Source organism: Ursus americanus, chromosome 5, assembly GCF_024610735.1.
Source record: "Ursus americanus isolate L20-20 chromosome 5, mUrsAme1.1.p, whole genome shotgun sequence".
Classification (NCBI taxonomy): domain Eukaryota; kingdom Metazoa; phylum Chordata; class Mammalia; order Carnivora; family Ursidae; genus Ursus; species Ursus americanus.
The window spans coordinates 76,167,906-76,183,036 of NC_142131.1; the positions used below are offsets into that span (position 1 = coordinate 76,167,906).

Consider the following 15,131-nt stretch of genomic DNA (forward strand, 5'->3'; position numbering starts at 1 on the left):
TCTCTCAAATAAATTTAAAATATTTTTAAAGAGGCATAATGAGGCAGAGTCCTACAGCTATTAAAACGACTGAATTAATTATTTAAAGCCTACAGAAAATCCTACATCAGGATGTTTTGACTTGCGACTTCTCCCAAACATTGAAGAAGGGAGCAAACGCTAAATCTTACACTAATTCTTCCAGACAGAAGAAACGGGGGTAACATTTCCCAACTCATTTTATGACGCCAGCACAAACTTGATACCAAAACCTGACAAGAGAGGAAAAGGAAACTTCCAGGCCATCTCTCTGTGAAGACAGATGCAAAATCCCCAAACACCATGTTGGCGGATTGGATCCAGCAACATGGTAAAATCACATATCCCATCCAAGCAGGGGTTCTTCCAGGAGGCCCAGAGCAGTTAACATTCTAAAATCAATCAATGTTATTCACTGTTTTAACAGGGAAAAAAAAGAGAGAGAGAGACCTATCCCTATGATCAGCTCATAAATGCAGAAACGTCACTGGACAAGTTTTAACACCCAATCTTCACTTAAAAACAAACAAACAAAAAAACCTCTCTGCACACTAAGAAAAGACTGACTTCTTTAACCTGATTAATATCTGCAAAAACCCTAAAGCAATGGTTGTGCTTAGTGTTTTCCAAGCTCAGTTACGAAACCAGGATGCCTGGCTCAGAAGCGAGAATCCTTCTATTCAGCATGCGGGAAGGTCTGGGCCAGAGCAGTGAGTCCAGTAAAAGAAATAAAAGGCACAGAATAGGAAACAAATAAAACTCTTTGTAGACAAGATGAGAGTAAATACGCAGAAAATCTAAAGACCATTAACCTATTAAGCGTTAGGCAAAGGTGACAAGGACGCTGGAAACAGGAGCCACGTGAAGATTCTCGGCAACGAACAGAAAACAAATTTCCAAGACTATTATCATTTCAAATAGCAGCAGAAGGCGAAATCAGAGAGGGAGACAAACCATAAGAGACTCTTAACCATAGGAAACAAAGTGAGGTTTGCTGGAGGGGAGGGGGGTGGGGGATGGGGTAACTGGGGGATGGGCATTAAGATGGGCACTTGATGGAATGAGCACTGGGTGTTATACAAGACTGATGAAATACTGAACTCTACCTCTGAAACTAATAATACGTTATATGTTAATTGAATTTAAATTTAAAAAATTAATCAATTAATTAAATGGCAGCAGAACCAGTAAATTGCTAGGAATAAATCTAACAAAATATGTGTAAGACCTCCACGTTCAAAACTATAAAATATTACCATCAAATCAAATCAAAGACCCAAATACGTAGCAGCGAAACACGACGTTCGTAACCTGGAGCCCTCAACATGGTAAAGATGTCCTCTCTCCCCCAAATGAATCTACAGTCAGTGAATCTCACTCATAGGTCTCAGGCAGCGTTTTGGGGGTTCTAGTCCCCCTAAAGGAAACGGGCAAACTGGAGGTAAACCTTGTGTGGAAATGCAGAGACCCAGAAATAGCAGAGGCGATCCTGAAGAACAAAACACTCCCTGTGGGGGCACCTGGGTGGCCCCGTCGGTTCAGCGTCTGTCTTCAGCTCAGGGCATGATCTCAGTGTCCTGGGTTCGAGTCCCGCGTTGGGCTCCCTGCTCAGCGGGGAGTCTGCTTCTCCTTCTCCCTCTGCTGCTGCCCCTGCTTGTTCTCTCTTTCTCTCTCAAATAAATAAATAAATTCTTTAAAAAACAAACAAACAAAAACAAACAAAAAACCTACTCCCTGAAATCAACACTCATGCGTTGGGAATTAAAATAATTTGGAATCAGCATAGCGGGCGACAAAAAAAACAACAGAACAGAAAAGGCGGTGCAGACGGGCCAGCGCAGCCGCCGGCGTGGCCAAGACGGAAAACACAGAAGCTGCCTAGTGTTGGTGAGGACGCGGAGCCCATGGAATCCCGAAATTCTCAGACACACGTGCGGGGACTGGCGGCCTCTCTGACAAACAGCGTGGCACCGTTCCCTACACGGAGGCGTCTGTCTACCTCATGCCCAGTGATTCCACCGCGAGGTAGGAACACAACAGAGAGGCGTATCTATGTTCCCCGAAACACACAGGATGTTGCTCGTAGCAAGAGCCCCAAACCTGGAAACTGTCCAAACGCCCAACAGCAGTAAAACGAATAAATGTGCAATCCCCAACCACATGCGGGCAAAATGGCCAAAATCTCATCACCCTCCACGAAAGACACACACCTTTCTACACCGTGTGATTCCACTCACGTAAAGTACAAAAAACAGGCAGAGCTAGTCTGTTCGGTGAGAAATTGGGCTAGGAGCCACCTCCCACCCCCGGGGCAACTATGGGGGGCACAGGTGTCTCTGGAGGGTGGGTCATGTGTGGCTCCTTGCCTGGGACCCAGGGGTGTGCTGTCTGTGCAAATTCACCGAGCTGCAAATGTCAGATATGCGCTTGGCCTACGGTGAGTTCTATTTGGACAAGACATTACAACAAATAATGAGGCAGATATCGGAGGAGGGATGGATCTGTTGATGTTGCGGTGACCAAAGCCACGAACGGTTGCGGAGACACAGAATATGAACGGAGTGCATGTTCACCGCCTTTCTGCCGCCTTCTATGGAAACTTGCTGCCAAAAGCAGGGGCCAGAGACAGGCAGGGAGACTTTTGCACTGGAAACAGTGAAAACCACCGGTGTGGAAGGAAATGTTGGAAAAGGTCCAGGAAGGCAGAGGGAAAGCGGGGAAGCTGCCCCAGCTCCCTGCCTGCAGTCACGGTTTGTTGTTTACTTGAACGGGTCCCCACGTAAGCATGGCCAGGGGCCCCTGGAGCCCATGCAGGTCAGACTGACAGAGAACTGTACCTTTAAATTGTGAAGACAAAAAAAAAAAAAAAAAGTGCAGAATACCATGCATTATTTTATTTCTGCAAGAGTTTAAATGTGTGCATTTATAAAATATTTACATCCAGGGAATGGGATTGGAGAGGGTGGGGAGGTGGGACAAGGGAGACTTTTCTTTGAACTTCAGAGCTCTGTTGTTTTTGAGGAGGGGGGCAGTGGAGTAAGTTGAAGAAGCACAGCTTGCTTTTATAATAATAATTTTTTTTTTAATGAAAGGAGGACAGTCTGCTAAGAAGATAGGAGAAGGGGGCCCTGTGGGGAGGTGGGGACCTCCAAGAGGAAGCAAACAGTCTGTTCTAGGTAGGAAAGGAGCCACTCCATCATCCAGAGGTGAGCTGGAGACCAAGTGAGTCAGCCCTGGGGGCTGGGGGAGATTCTGGGCAGAGAATTCAGCACCAGCCTGAGGGGCTCAGAGCCCCACCCCTGGTGGGCAGAGCAGATATGCCTGAGTTCACCAGTCGCTCCCTCCTCCCTCACCCCTCCCTCACCTCTACCTTCTCCCACCAAAGCAACCCCACTGCATTCACCCTGCCATAAACTATCCCTCCCGTAAATCCTCACTCCTGAGTTCATACCCCCCCACGCCCACCACATGCAACCTACCCCTCCACACATACACCTTCCCTGCTTTTCTACACCCCCCCCCACCCCACCAGCAGAGAAGGGCCCAGTGTCCATGTAGCAGAGCATGACCCTCACCGGCCCCTCCTGTTGGGATTCCTGGATCCCAAGGGGGTAGGAGGCAAGAGGAGGGGATGTACATTTTGGGGAGCACACATGCAGGGGGGGTGGACAGAAGGCACTACCTTGTCCTCCTGGAAATTAAGCCCAAGTCCTACTGGGGGTGCAGGGGTGCAGGGGGAGTCACTCCTGGGCAGCTGCTCCTCCCCTTCCTCAGGAAGCAGCCCTGTGTCCAGTCCTGCCTCCCATTCCCCCACCCCATACATAGCCTCCCAGAGAGAGTGCTAAAACCAGTGCCAGGCCCTCTGGGGACACTCTGAGGACCACAGTCACAGCTAGTAAGTACACCGCTCCCATACACTGCTGACCTTCAGCGAGCACGGGGGCCCACACAGCCCGCCTCTGACCCCACCTGGGCGACAGGCAGTGACGCTCGCGTAGAGTCCCTGTCTGGTCCTTCTGTGAGTGCCACAGCCCTGGTGCATATCCCACCCTGCCTCCAAGTCACCTGCCGCCCCCACCCTCCCAGGGGCACATGTGGTCTTGTCTATACATTTTTTTTAAAAAAGATTTTGTTTATTTGAGAAAGTGAGCATGAATGGGGGGCAGAGGCAGAGGGAGAGGGAGAAGCAGACTTCCCGCCGAGCAGGGAGCCCAATGTGGGGCTCGATCCCAGGACCCTGGCATCATGACCTGAGCTGAAGGCAGATGCTTCACCAACTGAGCCACCCAGGCGCCCCTTGTCTACACATTTTTTAAGGTACATTTGACAGAAAGCACCGCAGGGGAGGCAGGCGTGTGAGTTTCTAATAGGGAAACCAGGTCTGGCCCCTCGTCCACACCAGCCATGCACTGGCCTTTGTTTGCTGGACTTTTCTTCCCCGCGGAACCTCAGCCTGCAGCTGTGAACTTCTGTGCTAGCCTGTGAGGGGGCCGCCCACGGCCACTTCAAGCCCAGTGTCACGAAAATCATGACCTCGTGGGGAAGGCAGCTCTGCCGGCATTCGGTCCCATTTCTAAAGGCAGGGCTGAAAAACTAAAAAAGAACAGTGGGGTCAGGGGAGAGGCTTTGCTGCATCATGGGGGAATCTCCAGGGTCCCCCAAAAGAAAAGGGCTTTATAAAGCTCCCTGTTGATAATCAGGCTCAAGGGCTCCCCGAGGAGCCAGGAGATGCTCTTTCTCCATCTTGGAGCAGAAGCTTCATGAGGGGGACTGTGGCACCAGACGAACCAAGAGACCAAGCAGAAATGACATTACATCCCTGCAGGGGAGGCAACAAACAGAAAGTGTCCCCACGGTCATGCTGTCCGTGCTCCCTCGGTAACACCCCACCCATAATAATGACCTGTGTCCGTCTCTCGTCCACCCCGTGGGGACCACAGATCACTTTTCTTAGCGATAAGTGCACAGACATTATTAGACGCCTACTGCATGCCAAGCACTTCCACATGTATTTTTCTCAGCGTATGCCTCAACCCAAACCCACGAGGTACATTTTACAGACAAGGAGATAGACAGTTTAAAGAATCACCTCACAGGGCCCATGGAGGCCACAGCTGGCACTCAGGGCTGGATCCACCCGCATCCGAACCCGGACTCCTGTCCCAGACACCAAAAGGCATCCTGGCCCCCGTGGGGACGGGCTTCCCTGCCTCTCCACCCTGCATGGAGGCCCCAGGCGGAGGGATGGGCACAGGGTCCGGGCCTGCCCAGTAGGGCTCCTCGTCCTGAGACCCCAAACCTCAAGCAGAGTAGTGACACACAGAAAAGCAGTTGGAGGGGACGCATCTGAGAGCCCTCGATCCCCTGGGGACCTGCTGCCCAGATTCCCAGAACCACCCGCATCCTGTCCGCTCCTGTCCGCCCCCACCTCCTCCTCACCAGGCGCTTGGCTTCTGTGAGCTCGGAACTCCTTCCAGTACTTTCCTGTTCCCGCTAAGTCTGCCCCACTTGGTTTCTGTTGCTAGTGACAGTGCAAACTCGCTCGCCATCCATGGAGATGCCCTCCCTCCTCTCCGTTCCCCGGAGCCACGCAGACTTGCAGCTGCCTCTTCCATGGGTCTGGGGGCTTGTCCCCGGGCCCAGCTCCTGTGGCACGCAGCGGCTACATAGTTAAGGACGACGAAGGGAGCAGGTGCACGCCGCACAGTGGGATGGAGCTCGCCAAACGAGCAGATGAAGGGAATGAGGGGACATTTCTGTGCGTTTCCGCCACCACCGATCCTCTTCGGACCGTTTAGCAAGGGCAGCGCTTTCGGCCCATACCACCGCTTTGCTCAGCTGCATGAGGATGGAAGGCAAGCTGGGGTCACCCATGCCTAGGGTGAGGGCACGCAGGGAGCAAGGCTGCGGGTAAGCCAGCTCCAGGAGGACAAGGGGAGAGAGGGGCTCGGGGGGTCCTAGGAGGAGCTCCTGCACAGAGACAAGGCTTTGCAATCTAGGGAGGCGTCTGGGGGTGCCCAGGTCTCCACAACTCCCAAACCCTGCTCAATTTAGGCAAAGGGGGGGGCTAAAACAGAGTGCACAGGAAATGTTAGCTGCAAAGGATGGGAAGGCTTTTCCAGGAAGGATATTTCTTTTTCTTTCTTTCTTTCTTTCTTTCTTTCTTTCTTTCTTTCTTTCTTTCTCTCTTTCTTTCTCTCTCTCTTTCTTTCTTTTTCTTTCTTTCTTGTTTCTTTCTTCTTTTCTTTTCTTTTCTTTTTTTTTTTTTAGATTTTACGTATTTATTTGAATGAGAGAGAGAGCACGAGCAGAGGGAGGGGCAGAGGGAGAAGCAGACTCCCCGATAAGCAGGGATCCCCATGCGGGGCTCAATCCCAGGACCCTGAGATCATAACCTGAGCTGAAGGCAGGTGCTTAGACTTAGCACCCAGGTGCCCCCAGGAAGGATATTTTTAAGTGTTTCCTTGTAGGGAATCTATTCCCGACACAGGGAGCGGCAAGTGCCCCAGGGCAAGGCGGCAGGAGCGGATCTGATTCACAGGGAAGGGACCCTGGCCAGCGCCAAACCAAATGCAAATGCTTCCAATCACCGGACCCTGGGGCCAAGTCAGAGCTCAGGCGAGCCAAGCCCTGGCCAGAGTGAAGCCTCAGTGAGCAAGCACAAAAAGCCGAGTGGAGAAAACACTGGAAAAAATGGAAAGAGAGTCAGTATCAAGTTTAAAAACAAAAAGGAGGCCAACACCCCTCGAAGGGGCTTTCCCACGGAGGGGATGAGAAGATACCCCGATCCTGGACAGGGTGGAATTCCAGAAGGACAGCGTCAGCCCTGGCGGCTTCCTTAATAGCTTTTATTGGCCTTTCCCTGAAACCAACCTGGAACAGACCTGTCTGTCATGCTACAAATCACCCAAACGTATTTACAGAAAGAGCTGAATTCTGCGTGTTCCCTTCGCAAGGGCTGAGTGTGTCGTTGGTTCCCACCACCTCAGCCAACACCCGTGGAGGGTCTGTGCAGCCAGCGGATCTGAAGAAATATTGTGGGTGGATTCTTCAAGGAGAACTGCCAGGAGGAGAGAGCCACTCCAGGCAGGGGAATGACACACAGGTTTGGATCGAGAAACTAAGTCATTCCCTAGGGCATAGGATTTGAGATAGGAAGGTGATATGATGTGAGAGACGGGTGCAGGGAAGGAGGCAGGGATCACATGGAGAAATCTCAAGACATAGACTGCACCCTTGATCCTAAAGACGGTGGAGACCCAAGGAAGGCTTTGAAACTGAACATCATTTTGCCCCAGTCCTGAGGAAGGTCTGGTAAGGACAAGAGCCGATGAGTGTCTGGAGGAGGCAGTGGTGGACGAACGGTGTAGGGAGGACTCGTCAACATATGGGAAGCAGGTGAGACAACTGACTGACTGGAGAGAGAGCTGAGGGGAGAGGAGGAGGAGGACCCCAAGAGAAGTAACAGATGAAGGTGTGACAGCTAATTTCATGGGTCAGCTTGGCTGGACCATGGTGCCCAGATACGTGGTCAAACATTCTGGATGTTTCTCTGACGATTTTTTTTTTTTTTTGGCTGAGATTAACATTCAAAGAGGTGGACTTGGAGGAAAGCAGATGGCCCTCCGTCATGTGGGTGGGCCTTATCCAATCAGTTGAAGGCCTGAAGAGACCAAGAAGACCGAATTCCCAAACAAGAGAGGATTCTCCAGCCAACTGCCCTTGGACTTCACAGCAACAGCTGCCCACCAGAAAGATCAAGACAATGTAAACATTATCAGTCGGATCCCTGAAAACATTATCTCATTTTACTAGGAATTTCCACAATTTATTCACCGTGGACGATCTTTTCAAGGGCCCAAAGCAGAGCCTGGCACAGAGTGGGTGCCCCGTGAGTATCCACTGAAGGAATGTGTCACCATTTGTATTTTTCACTGGCGACTCCCTATGCGTATTCTTTGCCCCTTCGTCCACTAAAACGTTTGATTTTGCCTTAATCTTTGTAAGAACACTTTTCACCTCATGAATATTAACCACACGTGTAGTGTATAGGTTGAACTTTTTTTCAGCTTCTTCTTTACCTTTAAACTTTGTTTAGGCAAGATTTCCTATGCAGAAAATGGAAGCTTTAAGCCTAAAACATGTAAGAAAATATTTTACACTATGGCAGGGTTTTTCAGCCTCGACACCACTGACATTTGGGGAGGGGTCATTTTTTGTGTTGGGGGCCATCCAGGGCATTGCAGGATGTTTAACCACATCCCTGGCCCTCCATCCACTCAATGCCCGGATCATCCCACTACACCCCACCTTGAGACAAACCAGAAATGTCTCCAAACATTGCAGAATGTTCCCTGGGGAGTAAAATCTTCCCTGGTTGAGAACCACTGCCTTATGGTTTCTGACTTCAACACTTAGTCTAGTCTACTTCTTCCTCACGGTTTTTTTTTTCAGGGACCTACTGTATTTTTGTCTTGCCCTCCGTGGTTTCATTTTTCACATTGAAGTCTTCAATGCATGGGGAATATACTTTGGCATTCGGAGTAAGGTGAGAAGCCAGATATGAGGGCCCCATTGAACTGACCCTCAGAAAAGGCAATGCCACCACGTGAGCAGCTCCTGATCTGTGGGACATTTAATAATCCTAACCTCCAAAGTTACATGACACCCCACGCAGTGAAAAGTTGCACCTGTCGTCCAATAGTTGGCACAGAGTTGGCCAAGCTGAGGTCAAGACTCTTTTAGTCCTGTCTTCCCATAGCGTCAGGATTCTCAGCTATGACTAAACCAGATGGCGCTCAATAAATGTTGGGTGGGTGGGGCAACTGTTCCAGGAATGCGTTTGCTGATGGCTCTTTTACCCTTCCCATAATTCATCCCAGCTTCCAGGAAACCACTTGATTCTGGAACCTTCTGGAAAATTCCGAGGCATCTTCCATTTAGGAAAATGGAAGAAATAGGAAAAAACACCAGCGTGGGTGCTTGGCTTTCTGTTTCACTTCTGTGTGTTTGTTAGTCATTTTTTAAAAAAACATTAATTATCCATGGCTTTTAAATTCCTGCTAAATTTCTATAGAATTTAATGAATATAGTGGGCTCCCTCTGGTGGTCACAAGAAAATCTCCAAATCTCAGCGGTCAGCACACAGTTAAACCGCAAGACCTTTACTAACGGGACATGGTATATTTTGTAATGAGCAGATTCAGAGTAGCCGGCCGATGCCCTAAGAGAAGACCTCTAATTACCTTCTCCCATCCATCAGTGGGTCTGCTAATTGATTCAGGAAGCCACTCACTGTCCAAAACCACGCTTACCATCTTCCCTTCCAAATCCCTCTTGGGGATTTCCTGTCGATGTTCATCGCCCTCCCCCAGGCTCGTAGCTTCAGGCACCTCTGTCCCCTCCCGTGCCCATCCATCCTGTCTGTGAGTTCCGTCCACCACGCGGCCCCGTGCCTCCTGCAGCTGCTCCCGGCCATCAATTCTCATGGCCCCCATTCAAGTTCTCACGACCTCTCCTCCACAGAAGTCATCCAGCAGATGCAATCGTCCCTCCTCCACGTGTCCACCACCGTTCTAGGCTCAGGAGACACGGCAGGGAATGAGACAAAGACCATTCCCACCCTGAGCACCCTTTCCCCGGGGTCTTCTCTGCTAGACCCAGATCTGCCTCCGCTCTTTACTATGTGCTGTTTCTGGGGTCCTCTTAATGCTGAACTCTACTGACATTCCCTCAGCTGTGTCCTCCCGTGGAAAAACACCCACATCCCTCCCTAACCAGGACCCACCCTCACCTCCCCCTGCCGCCTTCCAACCAAACAGAGCGCTCCCATGCCTCTGCTCAGAATGGTGGGATCGTGGAACGCGTCTCCTGTCCCAGCTGGCTGAGATGCCAAACAGTCTTCAAAACCCTGCCCGGCTATCATCTGCCCCCCTGCCCAGTTTCTCCTGAGCTGAGTCAATCTCTCCCTTTTTTGTTGTTGTTGTTTCTGCAAGACTTTTATTCTCTCCAGGCTCTTCCCATTCTTAGGACAGTAAGGTTCTTTCTGCCTCATGACCTCCAACGACAGGCTCCAACCACCATGCCTCTCCCAATCTTTGTCAATATTGCCCACAGGAAAAGCACAAAACGGGTAGGGAGAGATGAAGGAAAGAAAGAACAAATATCTAAGCATAATGGAGTGGGCGCTGGAGACCATCCTCCAGAGGATTCCAGCCAACAAACAAGCAAACAAGATCAGACACGTAAATTAACTCCTTCAACTCTGTGCAGTCTGACACAGCGGGAGAACTGCCGTCAAGCTACTGTTTTAGATCACGAATTCCAGCCAACTAGGATTTAACAGGTTAAAAAAAGTGTGCTATTTTTAACATTCTCGGCATAAATAATTCAAAAAGGGGAATCACAATTCCTTCACTAAGTTCTTTCCTAAGCCAACAACTAAACGGGCTGAACACGTGTAACTTGTACTTCTGTTCCACTCGGTAACATTTGCCATAAACTATGAATGAAATGTATCAGGTTCGACATCATGCTCTCCTCCGGAGGGCTGCACTCCTCGGCTCAAACTTCCAAAGGCTGAGACAGAGCCGGGCGTTTCTAACTCTGATTAATCTACTCACCGGTGCACATCATTTGGAAACCTCACACAGCATCTCTGGTGTATTATACAACGATACAGAAGGGCACAGAAAAAGAAATGAAAAGTGTTGCCACTTTTCTGAAAAGTTGCTAACAAACTTCCAGGGCAGGTGGAGCCCGGGGTGGAAACCAGTGTGAACTGTGTGAAGGGAGCAGAGCAAGGGGCTTTGCAAGCATCCTTCTGGAAGCCCTTAGTGGCTGACAGGAGCTCACGGGTTACACGTTCCCTGTCCCCTTCCTGGGCTCTGTCGCCAGCTTTTCCTCACCCACGTCCTAGAAGAACATGCCAATGTGGTCTGCCAAGCCTTTGTTCTTTCCCTCCAGAATAGTCCCAGACAACCGCCAACTTCAAAATCTCCTCTCCCCCATCGCTCTGGCGGCCCTGCCGGACGTGAGCGAAAATCAAGAAGGTAACAGGCTACACAGGTGGGTCTGGCTCAGCCTGGGGACAGTGGATCTGAGTTAATGGTAACCACAACTAACTCACTCAGAAAGCGACGGAGGTTCCATTCTAAACAACACACATGCGGTAACTTATTCCATCCTTGTGACGATCCTAGGACATGGCTACTACTGGAAACCCCATTTCACAGATGAGAAACTGAGGCAGCAGGAGGCTACGTGGATGAGTGTCCAAGGTCATGGAGCTGGTGAGTGACAGAATTTGAACCAGAAAGTCAGGGTCCAGAGTCCAAGCGCTTTGTTACTGGGCCAGGCTAACTGTTGGAAGAGTTCAGCAGAGGGAAAAGAAGGCTCTTCTGTGCCCGGAGTGGAGACAAACCTCCGGCCAAACCCAGACTCTGTCTCCAGTCCCCAGCTGAGGGCCCCCTGGACCGGGCTGGCCAGCTGCCCCTGGAGTGGTAAGCTCTTATTTATGCCTGTGGTAACTACCCTTCCCCATTCTCAGCCCACATGGGCAGGGTCACCCCACCCCCACGAGGGGTTCCTCCAGGTCCAAGAACAGGCACCTGACCCAGACCTGGCAACCCAATGCGTCCCATCCTCCAGGCCCAGCAGTTAACCCAGCGATAGGCATTAGGAGAGTTAGTTATGGAGCAATATGGAGAGTTAGTAATACAAGCACTTTAACACCAGAGTGGCCCATCCCAGGACGTCCCGGGTGGGACCACAGGGCAGAGTCAAACCCAGGGCTCTCTGGCTCCAAGGTGCTGGGTTCTAGCCCTGACCCCTCCCTTAGGATGCTCCCGGGTCATGACTGTTCTTAGCGCAGCGGGGGCCAGGTTGTGCCTTCATCTGCCACAGGACAGCCTTGGGGGACACCCCTGCCAGAGCCCTTCCTGCAATATTCTAGAATTGCCGCTCTGAGGGCAGCCTCCCCCAACAGACTGCGAGCTCCTGTCTGTCCAGCCCGACACCCCCAGGCCCGGCGGCAGCGGTCTGAAATATACATGCACTACCTCAAAAACCCCGCCGCCTGATACCAAAGCCACTGGCCACATGTGGCAATGGAAATTCAAATTAAGTAAAAATTTTAAAATTCAGTTCCTTGCTGGCACGGGCCACGTGCCAAGGGCTCAGCAGCCACATGCGGCCCGTAGCAGCTGCCGTATTTGCAGGATCTCGTCCACCTGCACATCACAGAAAGTTCTGCTCTAGGACAGGCGCACCCTGGTAAGGCGTCTAGAAAGGCGAGCAGGAGAACTGGGGAGAACCGGAAAGGGGAATCATTCCTCGTGGGTAATCTTTAGCAGTACTTGAGATTTTTTTTTTTTTAATCACATCTCCTATGCGGTAATGACCACTTTTAAACTTTACGTAGCATTTTGAACCTTTCAGCTCATTTTTAAGCATGTAAATACATAGGTCACACAAGCAAAGTGTGTTGGAATGCCCAAGGGACGGGGGTGAGTCGCGTGCGTCTAAAGCCTGGAGCTGTCTGCTGAAGGAGCGCAGAAGGGGCTCTTTGGGCAGGTGAATGAGAAAGGGCAGCCTGGGGGAGGGGGGCTCCCCATTTTCATCCTCCCCCTTGGCAACGTCAAGGTCCTTGGGGGATTCACATCCCAGCCCGCTTTCGTTTCCTAGGGCTGCCAGAACAAATTGCCACAAACGCGGTGATTTTAAATGACGGGACACTGATTCTCTCAAAGTTCTGGAGGCCAGAAGTCAAACTCCCCGGTGTTACCGGGGCTGGTTCCCTCCGGCTACGCTGCAGGAGAATCCCCTCCGCACCCCCTCTCCAGCTTCCAGTCGGCATGGGCAAGCCTTGGCGCCCTAAGCTTGTAGATGCATCATTCCCAGGCCTCCCAAGGCCTTCTCCTCTGCGTGTCTCTGTGTCTCAAGTCTCTCCCTTCTGTCTCATAGGGACTCTTGTCATTGGACTTAGGGCCCATCCTGAATCCTGGATGACCTCATTCAACCCTCTACACCATTTTATAGACGAGGTACAAGGCTCAGGTCCCTCTTCTGCCCGAGGTCACGGGGCCAGCTCAGGGCACAGCCCTGCCAGGCCTGCTGCCCCTGGCTCGTGCAAGAAGCCTGCCCCCTTCTCAGCTCCACAGCTCCCACTGAGGGCCCACTTCACAATGGGCACCACACAGAAGAGTCTCTCCCTTCTCTGGCCTCGCTTATCTGTTTTATCAGACCTCCTTGGATCTGACAAAAGATCACACAGTCTCCAGGCCGTGAGAAGGAACTGGGTGGGCAGCGGGGGCATCGGCAAGTATCTCAAATCAGATGGGGCCCCAAGCCACAGAGGGCAGTTGGCGGGTCCAGACTCCCAAAGTCTGCAGGGCAGATCGGAGCACAAGAAAGGGAGTCGGTTTAGGCTTCGAGTGCTATAGGAAAAAAGGCCTTTGTCCTTTTGATGACAGAATGTCCACCCTACAGCGTTTTGCATCGATGAAGGTCTCTGGTCCAAAGGGCTCAAGCGAGTCCTCCAGCTCGAGGTGACAGGGGGAGAAAGCAGTGTGCATCAGAGTCTGGCCACACTTGCCACACGACCGTGCTGAGCACGCCTCCCAGGAGCGCTTGAGGGCAGCCACGAGTCCCTCGGTAACGGCAGCGCAGCGCCGACAGCCAGCAGGGCACCCCCTCCAAGAGCAGGGGAGGTTACTGCCCTCCTCTCAGTGGGACGGGGGTTTCTGACCAGCCTTTCAGACCCCAGAGTCTCCCCTGAGACCCTCTTAGAGCCTCTCTTGGTAGTTCAGGAACCCCCAAGGGCAGGCAGGTCCCAGGACTGTCTCTGGGTCATGGGCTTTGACCTATACTCAAATACCAATCTCAAAAAAGTCTACAGAGCCCACTCGCATATCGTTATCAATTTTCGATAAAGACCCTGAGGGTTAATAAGCGGTAGACCAAGATGTGGCCCCGGGCCAGGTTTATTCAGGAGCTCTACGCCCCCTCACTGCCTCCTCCTCCCTCTCTCCCCATCATCTGTATCTGAGACTTTCAAACTTCCGGTCAGCAACGCATAGCAGGAAACCCCTTTCAATCACCATCCAGGTCATACACTCCAAGTATAAATAGCTCAAACAAAAACTTCACTCCAATATGTTTTTATTCCAGTCTACAGCTAGTTCAAAATTTCAAAAACGCTGGCTGTAACCCACGGAACTGATTTCATATCCTACAAACGCTTTGTGACTCCCAGTTTAAAAAATACTTCTCCACATAACTCCCATGAATTGACATCCATACAGCACTCAGAAAGAGGAGGGGAAAAAAATACCAAAAAAACCCCACAAGAGCATCAAATGTCTGACTTCCTGATCTGCTAATGATGTCGTTGCTTGTCCCGTCCTTTTCCCTCCTGTTGAAATGTTGGAGGTGCTATTAAAGACTAACTCAAGCTCGCCCATAAAATCCTCTCCAGCCGGGCCCTTGGAGACTGAATTTTCACACTGCGAGGTCCACCTCTGCAGAAATCCCAGGGCATCTCCCAATACGGAGATGTTCATTTTCAAGGAGCTTCGTGTCTCGGCCAGATTGGGAAAAGCCGGACCACTTGGCTAGTGGACGGAGGGACAGCAAGGACAAGGTCCCCGGGGCTCAGCTCCTGTGTTCTCCAGCTTGTCCTGCATGGTGGGGAGTCTACGAATTATTGCAATTTCCAACTCATTCACCGGTAGTTACTACACACTACACACCTTCGATAGAGGGTAATTCTAACGCTGAAAATACCAGGGCCAAGAGCGCACACCTAAAGTCTCGATGAAGGTCTGTACAAAGCTCCCATGAGGACCACCGGAAGACCTGCTGGGACTCGGGACTCAGCCCCAAGGATGGGAAACCCACAAATCCTGGTCTGATTCTCAGCCACCCTGGCTGCACCACCAAAACCCAAGACAGACACGATAATTCGAATCATTCAGACCACGTTCCCATCTTCCTTCCTCTACCTCCACCAAAAGAAACGAAACCCGAAAAAACCTATATTCGCCAGATTCCTTACTCAACCGTCGTGTCTGAAATAGAGCTGGGGTCACAATGTTAATACCGTGCGGACGGTC

The 15,131-nt window shown here is 51.1% G+C and overlaps 1 protein-coding gene across 1 annotated transcript in view; it reads right to left on the reverse strand.

Annotated features, from left to right (window-relative positions):
- The window catches only part of COL23A1 (collagen type XXIII alpha 1 chain), a 309,289-nt gene that overhangs the window by 270,915 nt on the left and 23,243 nt on the right, over positions 1–15,131 (reverse strand). The window lies entirely within an intron of this gene.